The 15,208-nt window shown below is 48.3% G+C and overlaps 1 protein-coding gene across 1 annotated transcript in view; it reads left to right on the top strand.

Moving 5' to 3' along the window:
- Nucleotides 1–7,673: 7,673 nt before the first annotated feature.
- The window catches only part of Dchs1 (dachsous cadherin-related 1), a 34,466-nt gene continuing 26,931 nt past the window's right edge, over nt 7,674–15,208 (top strand). The window contains exon 1 of the mRNA XM_051149154.1: nt 7,674–7,938. The gene's annotated coding sequence lies outside the window, so the exon portion shown is untranslated. The remainder of the gene's footprint in view (nt 7,939–15,208) is intronic.

Here is a 15,208-nt window from a genome sequence, read left to right as displayed (position 1 = left end):
ATGTTTGTGCATATATGTGCATATATGTGTGTGCACAGGTCCATGTATATATAGGTGCACCTGTGTTTGAAGGCCAGCATACAACCTCAGGTTTTGTTCCTCAGATCCCATCCACTTTTCTCCCACCTCCACCTTCCACCCCAGACAGGGTTTCTCTGTGTAGCCTTAGTTGTCCTGGACTAGACCAGGCTGGCCTTGAACTCACAGCTATCTGCCTGCCTCTACCTCCCTGAGTGCTGAGATTAAAGGCGTGTGCCACCATGCCCAGCTCTTTTTTGTTGTTGTTGTTGTTGTTGTTTAAAGATGTATTTATTTTTATGTGTATTGAGGTACAGCTATGTGCTATGTGCATGCAGTACCCACAGAGGACAGAAGAGGGTGTCAGATCCCCTGAAACTGAAGTTATAAACCATGTGGGAGCTAGGAGTTGAACCCTGCTCCTCTGGAAGGTCAGCAAGTGCTCTTAATTGCTGACCCATCTTTCCAGCCCCTTAATTATATATATGAAGAATCACAAGTTCAAGCCCAACTTAAGCTGCATAACAAGCAAGACCTTGTCTTAAAAAATATTTGTACACACACACACACACACACACACACACGTGTTAAAGAAAAAAACTCATTATTATATTGAAAATATTTTGGAAGAACTCTCTGCCCAGTTGTTTATCAAATTCTGTACACTTGAGTCATTGCACAACAATTGCCGAGTAAAACATACAAGAAAATCCCATTCCCAAAAGTTATCATTTCAAAGTAAGGAAAAACTTAGAATACACCGAAACTTGGCCAGCCATGGCAAAATGACTTCAATAAAACAGCTGCAAATAAATTAAAAGCTAAAACTAATTTAAATTAAACTAAACTTCAAATGATACTGAGTGGAAATCTTCAAATTTTGCTTAAGTGAACCCTCAACATGCAAATTGTCGCAAGTTTTACACGTAATTAAGAGAAATAAGATTTTGGCAAATTGGCAAAATCAGTCATTTCTAATGAATTGGCCAGTCTGTGAGCTAACATTCAGAGAACTGGCTCTCCTTCCTTTCCGTCCCCAAGGACAGGCAGTCCCACGTTTATGCTCCCCACCTGTGTCCTAGAATCCACAGCTTGCTTCTCTGGCTTTGGCTCTGTGGGAGAGAACCGGGAGCTTCCTTTCTTTGTCCCTAGAGTCTCTACAGGGAGCTGAATGCCTTCAAAGCCTGGAAAACATTCTTAGTCTTGAAAGAGTTCAACTTAAGTAGTGTTGGGCTTGGGCCATTTTCCAGTACTGCTCACTTCCTCCGGGCCTGGGCTTCCCTGAGACTCTCTGATGAGTTGTGACTCCTTCTGCAATGCTTTGAATGGGGATAAAGGCACAGACCTGACAGATCTAAGCCCTGGTGCTACCTAGTGCCTCCTTCTCCCTGCGAATTAACACGTGAGCGAGGGAGGCCATGAGACTTGCCTGCAGCCCCATCACTCTGGATAGCTGTGCACAAGGCAGATCGGCTTGTCATCTTTCCTCTCCCATTTGGCCATCTCTACCCCGATTCTCCTTTTCCTTCAACTACTTTCCTGACAGTTGGCCCTTCCCACCATGGATTCTCTCTACAACATCGTCTGTTCTGAAACCTCATCTCATGGTGGCAAAGTCTTAACAGTCTATTTTTGTTACCCACCCCCACCAACCTCCCCCAGCCCCTAAGCAATGTTCCCCTTCCCCCAGCCTCCACTTCATGGTAAAAGGCCCAGTTTTGCTCAAGTTCCCTCTTTTTCCACCTTCTTCCACGCCTCTTAGGACGAGAAGGAAGGATCTATCCTTCTCCAAGCCCAAGACAACACTTCTCCATCCTCTTACCTCAAGCTTTGTGAACCTGGTTTTTTTTTTTTTTAAGATTTATTTATTATTATGTATCCAGTGTTCTGCTTGCATGTACACCTGCAGGCCAAAAGAAGGCATCAGATCCCAGTATAGATGGTTGTGAGGCACCATGTGGTTGCTGGGAATTGAACTCAGGACCTCTGGAAGAGCAGTCAGTGTTCTTAACCTCTGAGCCATCTCTCCATCCCAAATCTGCCATTTTATCACATATGCCTTTCCCATCCCCATCCCCGGTGAGGTCATGAACTAGCTCTCCATCTTCACTATCAGAGACTTCAGGGAAGTGAGCATGTAGTCTTTCTTCTCTCCAGCAGCAACTCCCTAGTCCTTTAGGTCATCCCTCTTAAATATAGATAGATAGATAGATAGATAGATAGATAGATAGATAGATATAGATAGATACACACACATACATACAGTCTTGGGGCTGGAGAGATGGCTCAGCAGTTGAGAGCACAGAGATGGTAACTCACAACTGTCTGTAACTCCAGCTCCAGGGAATCCAACACCCGTACACAACCATACATGCAGGAAAACCACTAATGTACATAAAATAAAAACAAATAAATTATTTTTAATTATAAAAATGTCTCATTCCTTTAAAATTTTCCTTGAGATTTAGAACATATTGATTCTTCATGCCACATTTCGCACAGAATCCAAACTCCTCCCAGTAAGAGTGACAGATTAAATCCAATGGCCTCAGGTTCCTGCCCGGTCTGCTGCCCCTCCCCCACCTCATGCCACATACCCTCACTTGTGCACACATCTGCTTCTCCTTTGGCTTTAAAGTCAAGAACATCTCTCTTCAGAACCAAACTTTCCTTGTTACCATGCATGACTCTTAGACTACAGTTCTCCAGTCACTCCTCCTCCCCGGGATCTGACAAATACAACTCTCACCCAGGGAACAAGGTGATCAGCAGAGACACCCTGTTGATATCACATACCCTCTAGCAGGATATAGTAACAAGGGACCTTCATCTCTGCGGTGTTCACTCCCCGTAGCCTAATCCTAAGAAAACATTTAAGTTGAGGAAAACTCTACACAAATATCAGAGCAGTACTCTTTGGAACTGCTAAGAACAGAGAGAGAAAGTCACAGACCAGAATCGGAACATGATGAGTATATGCGATGTGGTATTCTAAATTGAATCCTGGCATAGAAAAAAGTCATTAGTGGAAAAACTGGTGAAATCAGAACAAAGTCTGGCGTTCAGTTAATGACGATGTACCAATGTTAGCCAATGTTAATTAGAGGAAGTTGGAAGAAGAGTATACAAAACTCCCTGCACTATGTTTGCAACTTTCCTGTAAGTCTAAAATTACTCCAGAATAAAAAGTTTGTATAAAGAAATCTGTAAGAGGAAAAAAAAAAATATGAAGCTGACAAGTAAAATGAAATGCAATGAAAAACATGACCTAGTCACAAAGTCTCAGTAACCTTTCATTCATTTGGGGGCTCTGGAAACTAGGGTTAGTCACCTTATTTCCTAAGATATTGCAGATTGGGTGTCTTGAACTTGCAACTTGCTATTTACAAGAAAGGAGAAGGTACAGGGAGGAGATCATTGAAGATCAAATACAAGGACTTAGACACACAAGTCAAGTACTGTACCACCAAGCTACATGCTGCATTCCAAACTCTTAGCATGTCCAAACTCTTTAGACAGATCCTCAGGCGAGGCTGACCTCAAACTAATGATTCTCCTGCCTCAGTTTCCTTCCTGAGTTCTAGGATTAGAAGCGTATGCATCCCATACACAATTAACTCTACAGTCTTGCACAGTCACTACTGTTTTACCTCGGTTCCATCCATAAATTACAGTAACTCACCATCTTCACAACCTCTCCTTTAACCACTCAGGCCATCAGCTATCCCAGATTCCTCGGCAGGAGAGCTGTCGGGTACATCTTACTGTCGTGGTATTTTCTTCTGTTGACAGTGCTCATTCTAGTAAGTGTTTCTTTCCTTGGTGTCTAATAAAACACATTAGGCAGTGCTCTCTTCCTGAGTTCCACTCTGAAGCTCTTCTCAGTGTCCTCCATGACTCTTCTTTGTAATGCATTCCTTGAAGGCGGCTGGACACTCTAACCACCGGTTACTCTCCCTAAATGAGCACTTTAGTTGTCATTGTTCCACTTACCACCTGTGTCCTGGTGCCTCTACACTATGTGCCCTCACCTCAGCTCCTGTCTGGAATACAAAGCTTACACACAACCATCTTTTAGACATCTTCCATTAAATGCTTCACATGCATCTTAGACCATATCTAAAACAAAATATATTATCTTTCTACAAAGCTGCTTCTTTGTTTCCTCAACTTCTTTCCCCAACTGTGTGCTCTGTGTGTGTGTGTGTGTGTGTGTGTGAGAGAGAGAGAGAGAGAGAGAGAGAGAGAGAGAGAGAGAGAGAGAGAGAGTCAGGTTCACTGAAGCTGTAGCTATAGGCTCCACTGAGCCACCCAATGTGGGTGCTGAGAACTGAACTCTGGTCCTCTAGAAGAGCAGCAAGTGCTCTTAAGCACGGAGCCACCTCTTCTCAGCCTCTAAATGTTACAGTTTCTTGGGGTCTTTCTGTACAAGGCTATTTCCCATTGCTGTTGTACATAATCCCTTTGAGCAACCTTACTATGTCCCTTGGTTTCACTCACATGCTGGCACATTTGCCATATGAGGAAACCCAAAACAAAGTTTACCCCCACATTTCCTCATGAGAAAGATTTTTAGCCAACCTGAAATTTTCTTCCTTTCTTTCTTCCTTTGTTTCTTATTTCCTTCCTTTCCCTCCTCTTCCTTCCTTCCTTCCTTTCTCCTTTCCTCCCTCCTCCCTCCCTTTCTTTCTTCCTCCTCCTCCTCCTCCTTTTCTCCTTCTCCTCCTCCCTCTTCTCTCCCCCATCTCTTTTGTGATAGATTCCCTCTGTAGTCCAGGCTGGCCTTAAACTAATGGAAACCTTGCTGTCTACCATCCCAGTGCTGGGACTATTGATGTGTGCCACCACAAATGGAAACAAGAAAGTAAATAAATGTAGATTTTCCATTTTGAGAAACTAACCTTGTGCTCTAAAATTCCTGTCACCCACCTTCCCTGCCCTATAGGTTTCTCTCCTTGCCAAACAAAACAAAAAGCTCCAAGCTCCTGAGGCTGAAGAGCTGGCTCAGCAGTTAAGGATGCATTCTGCTCTTGCAGAGTTGAGTTCCCAGCACCCATTTCAAGTGGCTCACAACCACTTAATTCCAGCTCCAGGCTCATCCGATGCCTCTGGCCTTCTCAGGCACCTGCGCTCACAAACACACACACACCCTCAAATACACACATGTAATTTAAAATAATTGAAGTAAAAATCTAAAAAAAAAAAAAAAAAGAAGAAGAAAAACGTAATTCTTATAAAGACGAGGATCAAGGAAAAATCCTATGCCTATTATCTAACAGACTTAAATTTATATGCATATATGTTTGAATTCATAATCAAATAAAAGAACATTGATTTGTAAATGCTGCCATTCTCCATCTCCTTAAGATGCTAACGACTTCAATACAGGTAACAGATTCCTCAAAAGCAGGGACTTCCTCAGACTTCCTCATCATTAGGGGTCACTTTTTTCTTTTTTTAGTTGCCTTACACATTTCCCCAGAATAGAAGACCTTCTCTTCAATCTAAGTGAAAGGCTTGGGGAAGAAGGCAGCAGTTTAAATCCACAAATGATGTGGTGATTGGAAACTTTATCCCAAGTCGCAAGTCCCACGCGCATCGCACTTAGGCAGTTGAGTTTTGGCATGTATCCTACAAGAGCACATCCAAAGACTCACTTGACATACTGCATTTTAAAACCGTGTTTTAAGTGGTTAACTTTTTATCAAAGTATGGCATTTCTGCAGAAGGGGCCAAATTGAAGTGTTGAGCTCAATGCATTGTCATAAAGTGAAACTGTCAAGTAACAGAACATTTTGAGCATCCTAGATGCCACTCCCAAGGACGGCATTATGGCTTTTTAAAGCAATCATTAAAAAGTATATTTAGAGTCATCCAACACATGCAGTTGTGAGGTCATACCACCAGGAATAGTTATCATGCTGTACTAAATTTCTCTAGCTACGGATCCTGTGACAAATGACCTCTATAAGGAACCTAAGTAGGATTACTGAGGACATTTCAGGTTGTCAGGCACATTCTTAGTACGAGGTACATAGAGATTGACCTGTATTAAATAATTTAATCCTTACACCCAGTTCATAGATGAGATAACTGAGGCAAAAAGCAGATTAACCAAATCTCCCAAAAGCACACAGCTTGAAAACGGCAGAGTCTGGACCCAGAGCCAGGCAGTCTGGCTCCAGAGTCCACAAGCTTAGTCACCATACCATACTGCCCTATCCAGTGGTTTGTTGTTCAAAATAAAGTAAATGAGAGCAAACCCTGTAATATGAGAGACTTTGTAAGGACTCAAATATAAGGTTACTCCCTCTTTCCTGACAGATGATTTTGGAAAAACAAAAAAGCAAAAAAAAAAAAAAAAAAAAAAAAAACCTCACCCTATATTCAAACTTATACGGTATTTGCAGATGACTCCCAAATATTTATGCCCAGCCCAGACCACTCTTCCAAACTGCAGACCTACCTACCCAACATGCACTTCAAAGTCAGCAGCCCCGAATCCCAAGTCATCATCTTTCCAGACCAACCCTTTCAATGAATCCCTCCTGCTCACCACCACCCACCGGGCTGCCCGAGCCTGAAGCACAGATGCCATCCAGGGTCTCTGCCTTCCTCCCACTCCTCCACCATCACGTTGCTCCTTCCTTTTGTCGAAGAGACCCTTTGTCCTCTCTGCTGAGAAGCTCCTGGTTTCTCTGCGCCACTTGTACCTGCCAGAATGCTTTTCTTCCCTCAAGATTGGCACAGTCCTAGGGACAGGGCATCAACGCCTCCAGGTTGCTTGTCATCCACTCGACTGACTACACACCGACAGCCTTCCTCCAAAATTGGTCCCTAAGACCCTTTCCATTTCCCTACTGGGTTTTGCATTGTACTTTTCGAGGGCGGGGAGGGGGGAGATATACTCTCAGACTACCGCCAGCCCCTAAACTCTATGGTTTAATAACTCCCAATCTCTAAATTCAAATTTGGGGTGGACGAGGAAATAAGAGAATGAGAAGCCAGGGCTGACAGGGAGAAAGGATAAAAATCACAGGGTAGTAAGTGAGCAGCAGAAAAGAATGGGGACATTAAGATGGTCGGAAGGGAAGGAAAAAGGACGGGGCGATGAAGGGAAGGGAAAGGTGTGAGGCAAGGGCACTTATGGACAAAAGAAAGACCCAGGAAAAGGGGTGGGGAGAAAAGGTGCAGAGAAGACCGACAGACAGCATAAGGGGAGGGTTTTGATGGAGGGAGGCTGGAGACAGAAAGAGCAATAAGCAGAGGGAAGGGGAGAAGCGGCAAAAAAAAAAAAAAAAAAGGTGTGAAGGGGCGAGACAAGACAGGGCAGTGGGACAGAAGCGAACCATGGCGGAGTAGGGATAGAAGACGCGAAGACCAGTCCAGAATGGAGAAAAGAAAGCAGAGGGGATGAAGGGGACAGGACAGGGCGAAAGGATCTGGCGCTTTAGTGTCCAGGAGAAGGGACGGCGCGGCACTGGGGCGGGATCCGGCGCCCGGGCCTGGGGCCGGGAAGTGGAGGGGCGGAGGGCGGGCGGGAGGCTCGGGGACCACGGCAGCGCGGGTGGGGGCGGGGGCGGGGGCTCGGCGGAGGGCGGGGGCTCGGGTTACCGCGCGGAGGGAGGGAGGGAGGGGAGGGGAGGGGGCTCGGGCCGCGGCGGCGCATCTTGCATCCTCCGCGGGGTGGCTGTGCAGGAGGCGGCGCCCCTGCGGCGGGTGGCAGACAGACCGACCGACCGACCGACGGCCGAGCGAGCGCAGACAGACGGCGGCCCGCGCCGAGGGCACTGTGAGCTCGAGCCAACCAAGGCGGACGATGCGCGGCCCCAGGCCCCGCGCGGGCGGGCGCTGCCCCGGGGGCTGACCGCGGCCGGACGACACCCCAGCACCGGGCGAGAGAGCCCGCACCGCACCAAGGTCAGTGCCCGGCCCGTCCAGCCGCAACCGCGGGGTCGGTCGGCCTCCCGGACTGCGGCGGCGGCGATGGCAGCGGAGCCGGGGGCTTTGTTCTGAGCCGAGACAATGGGGGAGGGGGGGCCGGGGCCTGCGGGAGAGGGCGAGCGTGAACGTGAGCATGGGGGCAGGGCTGGGGGTCTTTGTGTGCGGGTGTCATCGAGTGGGAGTGTGTGGTGGTGCTTGAGTGTGCGGTGGGGTGGGGGAAGGGGCGGGGGTTGGTGGGTGAGGGCAGGGGTGTGTGTGTGTGCGCGCAGCGAGTGTGAGTCAGTGAGTGTCCTCGCACCGTTGTGTGTGCATGTGCGTGTCACTTGTAGGGGTTGTGGGTCAGAATGAGCATGTGTCAGGACTAGCGGATCCTTGTGAGGGTGTGTGTTTGTGTGCATTTTACCTGGCTCTGTTGGAGCCATGTGTCAGAATGTAGGGATGGGTGTGTGACAGAGACACCGAGACACAGACAAAGAAACTGAGGGAGCAGAAGAGAAGCAGAGGAGGAAGCCGGAGGTGGCAGTGTGTCACCCAAACGGGTGTTCTGAGTGCATCCTGGTACCAGAGCTTGAGAGTTTCTGTCCAGGATGCTTAGATCAAAGTCCTGGTCTGGGGACAGAGAGAGGTCACTACAAGCCTAGGTCCCACGTGGAGGGGGTGGGGAGAAAGAACTCAAAGGCACAATGAATTCAGTGTGCATGGGCTGGGCCCACAGCCACAGGTCATAGGCCAGAAAAATATTGTCGCTTATGTCAACTCTTCAAATACCCACAGGGGACACAATCATAGCCCTACTCAAGCCACAGGGACCCAGTCCCAGGCAACATACGTTCTCAAGAGATACACTCACAGCCACTGGACACTCCTAAGGTGCACTGTCAGAACCAGCTTACACCCACTATAGACGCCTGTCAAGCCGGCATGTACCAGTGGAAGAAGTTCTCAGTACAGTGTGCATACAACAGAAATGTTATAGCCATGATACCTGAACAGTCATTGTCACAGCCAGTTCAAACTCGGGAGGCGTGGTATTGCCAGCACCTCTCAGACCTACGTGCGTCCATTGGGAATACTATCAGGCAGCACATTACCGGGGTTGTATGTGTTTCCTCAACCTGCTCAGAAGTCACAGGTGTCTCGGAGACTTGGAACCAATAGAAGGCTGTGTCGTACCGGCCCTTACCACATAGCCTCCTGTACGATTCCTAGAGACAGTCGCGGACCATATAACCACACTACAAGGAGAGCTACTCTGGCCACTGCTAAAGAGGCCCCTTAACCTCTAATGCCACACACGGTCACTCTTCATCCCCAGAGGTCCAGGACTTCTGTTCCCTGGACACGGAGGGCTAGACTGTTGTTTCCCTGGCCCTACATGCTACCATAGTTCTAGGTGTCTCCTTAACACCAGCTTCACAGTTTTACCAGTTAGCTCCTGGGACCTTCTTTTCCACCAGGACAACTCCATTAGAACTGTTTGACCCCCAAGGCTACACATCTGCGGTCCACTCTGTGTACCTAACCCCCATCTCTCTACGGCTTTCAGATACCTTTTTTCTCAGTTTACTCCTCAACTCAGTGGCTTGCAACACTCCTAACGCTGGGACCATTTAATACAGTTCCCTGTGTTGTGGTGCCCTCCAACCGGAAAATTATTTTCGCTGCTTCTTCATAATTGTGGTTTTGTTTTGTTTTTTTGTTTGTTTGTTTGTTTTGTTTTGTTTTTTGTTTTTGCTACAGTTATGAATCGTGATGTGAATATCGGTGTTTTTCTGTGGTATTAGGTGACCCCTCTGAAAAGGTCACTTGACCCTAAAAAAGGATCACAAGCCACAGATTGAGAACCACTGCTTTAACATGATAATGACCTTTCCCCCTTGACCTCTTATTTCCTAATCTGCTCCTACTTGGCTTTGTGTTGTCCTTCTAGCTCATTTGCGAAGAGCTAGCCCTCCAAAGGCGCCTTCATATTCTGCTCTATTGTCTCTGAAAATTATCAGCCCTATCTAGAAAGGTTTTTCCGCAACACAAAGTGGCACATTTCGAAATTCTGGCCTCTGTAAATCCCCATGTAGAACCTCCTATGAAGAAGTTTTGTTGTTGTTTTGTTTTGTTTTTGGTTGTTGCTGTTGTTTTGAGACAGGGTTTCTCTATGTAGCCTTGGCTGTCCTGGACTGACTTTGTAGACCAGGCTGGCCTTGAACTCACAACCGATTAGCCTGCCTCTGCCTCCCCGGAGTGCTGGGATTACTGGTATGTGCCACCACACTCTGCTCCAAGTATGTTTCTTTTTCACACACCCACATCACTCACCCCCTTGTTTTCAATAGAGTAATTAACCCACTGGTACATCAACAAGCACAGACAAAATATCTACTCTGCCAGGCATTATAGTAAAGTGGGCTTTTTCAAGAGTAAACAAAACAGGCATGTCCCTTACCCTCAGGGAGCTTACACACTGGCGGGGTTCGGGGTGAGTGTCATAACAGAGCAGCACTCATCAAGAAAGCATAAGCCAGGGTAGAACGTGCAGAAGAGCTTTCTGGAAGAAGTGGTATTTAAATGTAAAAAAACAAAACAAAACAAAAACGGTGACTTAGTCAGGAGTCAACAGGGAAAGGAGAAGTGGAAATGAGGCAGATGGGCGGAGAATATTCCAAGCCAAGAAAACGACATTTAAAGGTTCATGTATCTTGTGTCTGAGGGACAGAGCAAAGCCAGTGAATGTGACACGGCAAGTGCAGAGAGGTGGGAGTGTCGGGGAGGAAGCTGAGATCATTCAGGGTCTCCATGGCCACAGGAAGCTCATTTGACCCCAGAATAATGGAAAGCCATCAAATCCCTGGAAGCTGTGGAGTGATATAGCCAGCTTTGTTTTAGAAACAGCACTGCAGCAGCTCTGTGGTGACTGGGGGAGGCGCCTGCGGAGGATTGCAGAGATCCAGGAAGGGGGTCATGCTGCCCCCCCCCCCCGCACTGGAGGAGTGGCAAGACACCGGAGACTCTTTAAACAGTGGGGTCAGCAAGCTGACAAAATGGATGTGGGTACTGGAAGAGAGGGGGGACAGGAGAGTAGAAATCATGGGTTGATCACTCACTAGAGAAACTGAAGGCGCCAGGTTTGAGTCCCCTCGCATTTCTACCTCCTCACAGCCCTTGAATCCTTTATCCATTCCTCCCCAATAATGACTAGGTGTCTCCTCTACTTAAGACCACCGCCCCCCCCCTCGCTGCATTTAGGAGACCTGTCCCTCACTCCTCCATCCCTCACTAACTTGACTGATTCTTTTTTGTCTTCCTCATGTCTCTAATTTCATCCTTGCTCCCAGCTCTCCTGCGGGACACATCAGGATGCTCCGTCGTCCTTCTTTAGCCCTGTGATGGCCCTGCAGCTAGGAGGCGTCCTCTGTTCACTCCACTAATCCCATGTTGTGAGAGACCCTTTGGCACCTAAGCTGTGCTCACTTCATTTGCTCCCACTCCCCTAGTGTTACTCTTCTCCCCAAGAGAAAGTGGCCTCTTGCCTGCCAAATCAAGGGGATTCCTGCACCGCCCCCCTCCCCCCCTTCCCAAAGTCTTCAGCTGCTTGACCTCTTGGCAGGACCTGACATAGCTGAGCTTTCTTTCCTCTCTGAGCTGTTTTTGATTTTTGGCTTCTGAGTAACTGCTTTATTCTCTTAACTTGAAAGGAGAACGGGTGTGCTAGCCAGGCGGCTACATGATAACATGATAGACTCACCGTCTCTACCCTCAGTGGAGTGGGTGACAGGTTAGTGTAATGAGACAGTCAGAAACCAACGATGGCAGTGTGGTGGGATCTACACATCTCTCACGGAGCTCCTCTTGGCTGTCCTGGGTCACCTTGGAGGTCCTTCGTGTGGCCCCTAAATCCTGCTCTTCTGGCTTGGGTCTGATTACCTCAATGGTTTGAGTCTCTCACGATCCATCCGGTTCATTTGCATGGTTTTAGCTGTCTTATGTAGACTAACTTCCCTCCTGAGCTGTGACCTCTAAGTCCCTGAGACTTAGCTGTTCGTAATGTATGGCTCACAGGCCCCTTCCCCTTTGAGCCCCTTTGAGCTCATCGTTCCAAAATCACTGTCTTTGCCTTGTTCAAACTAGACCCCCAGACCACTCCTGTCTCTGTGGACTGCGAGACCACGAGCTGTTGACTCTGCCTCCTGTCCGGCTCAGACCATTCGCTCCACCACCTCTGCTTGCCCTAACCTCGGAGCCTTTGGTCTGAACTCTTGTAGGCACCTCTTAATGGGTCTATACTTCCCTTCTCTCTTCCAATCCGGGCCTCTCCTTGCAGCAAGAAAGACTTGAATAAAAATGCAAATCCAGCCATTTTGCTGTGTTTTAGTGTTTCTGTTTCCTTTGCAGGAAATCCCAACTTTTAAATAAGGTTTATGAATCATAATCTGCTCTCCCCACAACCTCCCTCGTTCATTGCTTGCTCCCATTTCTCTAGCGCCTTCACATTTTGAGCTCAAGCTCTGCTGAGTTTCTTGTCGTTCCTGGCAGACAGTGCATTCTTCCATGCCTTTGGTCCTTAGCACACCCTGCTCTATTACCTCAATGGCCCTTCATTCCCTCCTCCTGGTTAATCCCTTCTCGCTTTCAGATGTGGCCCAAATACAGCCGCGTCCCCCCCCCCCCCCCCGCCACTCTTCCAAGAGCATCTCTGATTTCTTCTTTTTTCGCTGTTTCTCCAACAAAACTGGGACTCCTTGCTGTCACGGTTGCATGTTAAGCATCTTTGTGACCTGTGGCTCCCTGCACAGGCTTGACAATGAACAAATGCACAATGAACAGTGCACAAGCGCGTCCCTCAGTCTCTCGCTGTTGAGAAGACACCTCTGCTCAGCTTCCCACATCCCTCACTCTCTGGACTGTGAGACTAGGAACCTGTGGATTCTGCCTCCTCTCCAGCCTCCCCCTTACCTTGCTGGAGACCCTTCCCCTATACCTCCCCACAGCTATCCTTACCCCAGGCTCTCTCCTCCTCCCCCCCCCACCCCACTTCCCCCCTGGATTTTTCTTTTCCTGGACCCGCTTCCTCTACTTTTCCTCTTTCATGTACACAGCAGATATCTAAGAAGCCCTGGGAGTTAGCAGACCCCAGTCCACAGAGACCCTTGCCTGGATTCTATGATCTGCAAGTTGATTTTCTTCTCATCGTTGGGACAGAATAAGATGACGAAGGCAACTTTTGTGAAAGCCAGGGCTTATTTTGGCTTACAGTGTTGGGGCATGGTCCCTCATGGTAGGAAAAGGCATGGCAGCAGGAACATGCGGTGGCTGCTCACACTGCACCCACCATCAGGAAGGGGAGAGGAAGAGGAGGGGAGGGAAGGAGAGGGGGATGGGGGGAACCAGGGGGCGGTCTTCTCTCACTTTCTTCTTTTTATTCAGTCTGGTACTCAAACCTATGGAAGGATGACACCCACCTCAGTTGCACCTCTTCAAGGTCACCTTTGAATATAGACCCAGAGGTTTGCTTCCTAAGGGATTCCAAACCCGGTCAAGGTGGTGATCAAGGTTGACCTCCACCTCCACACCTGTCCTCATCTCCTCCACCATGCCAGACCCCTTCCCCAGGATGCCTCAGACTGTTCCCTCCTCCAGCACCCACCTGGCCCCTCCTCCTTTCTGAGCTAGCTTCCCCAGTTCCTATACTCTCTTCCTTGCCCAGTTCTTGCCTGTCACTGGCAAGTGGAAACCAGCCTGGGCTCTCTCCTCTCTAATGCTGGTACCAGTTAACAAAAGCCTTTCCTGGAAGTTCTGCCTGCTAGCATCCAGCTTCTCACCAGTGCTCGGTTGCCTGCCCCTCCCTGTAGAACTCTCGGAGACCAGAACATTTCCAACCACTGCCACCTGGGAGGAGCTTCCAGTTCCCTGTGTGTCCCTTGGTGAAAGGCTTTTCTAGAGGACTTGGAGCTTTCTGCTCACTTAGCACACTGCACACACTTGTTGCTTGTTTATGTTTCTTTCCCTTCCTCCTTTCTTCCCTCCCTTCCTGCCTCCCCCTCTCTGTGTCTCTGTCTGTGTCTCTCTCTGCTCAGTAAAATGAGCTTGTTATTTCTCAGAACCTAGAACCAGGTTTCCATGTAACTGGTCAGAAAGGAAGAAGAGGAGGAACATAGCTGTACCTCTGGCCTTCTAATGGGTGATTAAGCTTTCTGGAGTTTCATTTCCTCGGTTGAAAATGAGAATAATAGCATCCACTTAAAGTTGTCTGGAAGACTGAGAAAGAAAATTGCCAAGTTTTCACCTACTAACTTAGTTGATTGGATCTCACCTTTTTCGTGCAGGGTCTTATAAGTTAATTTTGCATCGAACATCTGAGTTCTCGTCCTGAATTTCCCTACCTTCAACCTATCTGCCGAGTTTCTCTCTCTGCCTTTTCTACCTCTACAGCCTGGACTGCTATGATCAGAGTCCGGCTTTGGGGAGGTTGGGTGGGGGAGGGCGGGTGTCAGTTCACAGGTCTCCCTACCTGAGAGCACCAGGGACACAGCAACTTGCTCTGTCTGAGCCACTGCTCTGTCTCTGGGGGCTCAGTGAGTTTGGCACACAGTAAGCCCAAACTATTTGCTGACTGCACCTATTCATGAATCACGTCAGATGCATGCCCAGTGTCTTCTTCCTTCCCTGTTTGTTTTGTTCCTAGAGGCCTTCAGGCTGCCAGGTTCCTCCAGCCCTATCGCCTTGTGGTCCCATGCCCATGTGCCTCTGTACCTGAAGTGCCGATCAACTTACTCCTGAGATCTCTTCCTCTGTTGGCCCACTCTGAGCACACTGTCAGACTTAATCGCCTGAATTTTGGCTAGTCTTCCCTGCTCTGGGCCTGGAACTACACAGACCTTTATCTTGTCTTTCTAAGCTCTCCACCAGAGATGCAACTGGGCTAGCAAAAAGCTCTGGTGTCCATCCAACCTGATTTCTAGATGTCTCTGTGCTCCCGTCTACCAGCGTCAGATACCTCACCTGTGGAGTAACACTTATCCCAGAGTGTGCTGTGTGCGGCGTCTCACAGCAGTATCGGTGAGCAGCAGCGGCTCGGCCTTCATGCTCAGAGCTTTGCGTTTTCGTTTAACTCTCACACCAGGCGACTGAGGAAGGCAGTTCGATACACATAGTACGGGGGAGGGGATGAAGGCTTACAGAGGTTAGCCAGGCAAATGGCTCGAGTTTATCATCTCAGCACTGAGGAGGCTGTGATAGGATGATCAGGAGTTCA

The sequence above is a fragment of the Acomys russatus genome, chromosome 7 (genome assembly GCF_903995435.1).
Source record: "Acomys russatus chromosome 7, mAcoRus1.1, whole genome shotgun sequence".
NCBI classification, from domain to species: Eukaryota; Metazoa; Chordata; class Mammalia; order Rodentia; family Muridae; genus Acomys; species Acomys russatus.
This window is presented reverse-complemented; position numbering and strand designations above follow the sequence as displayed.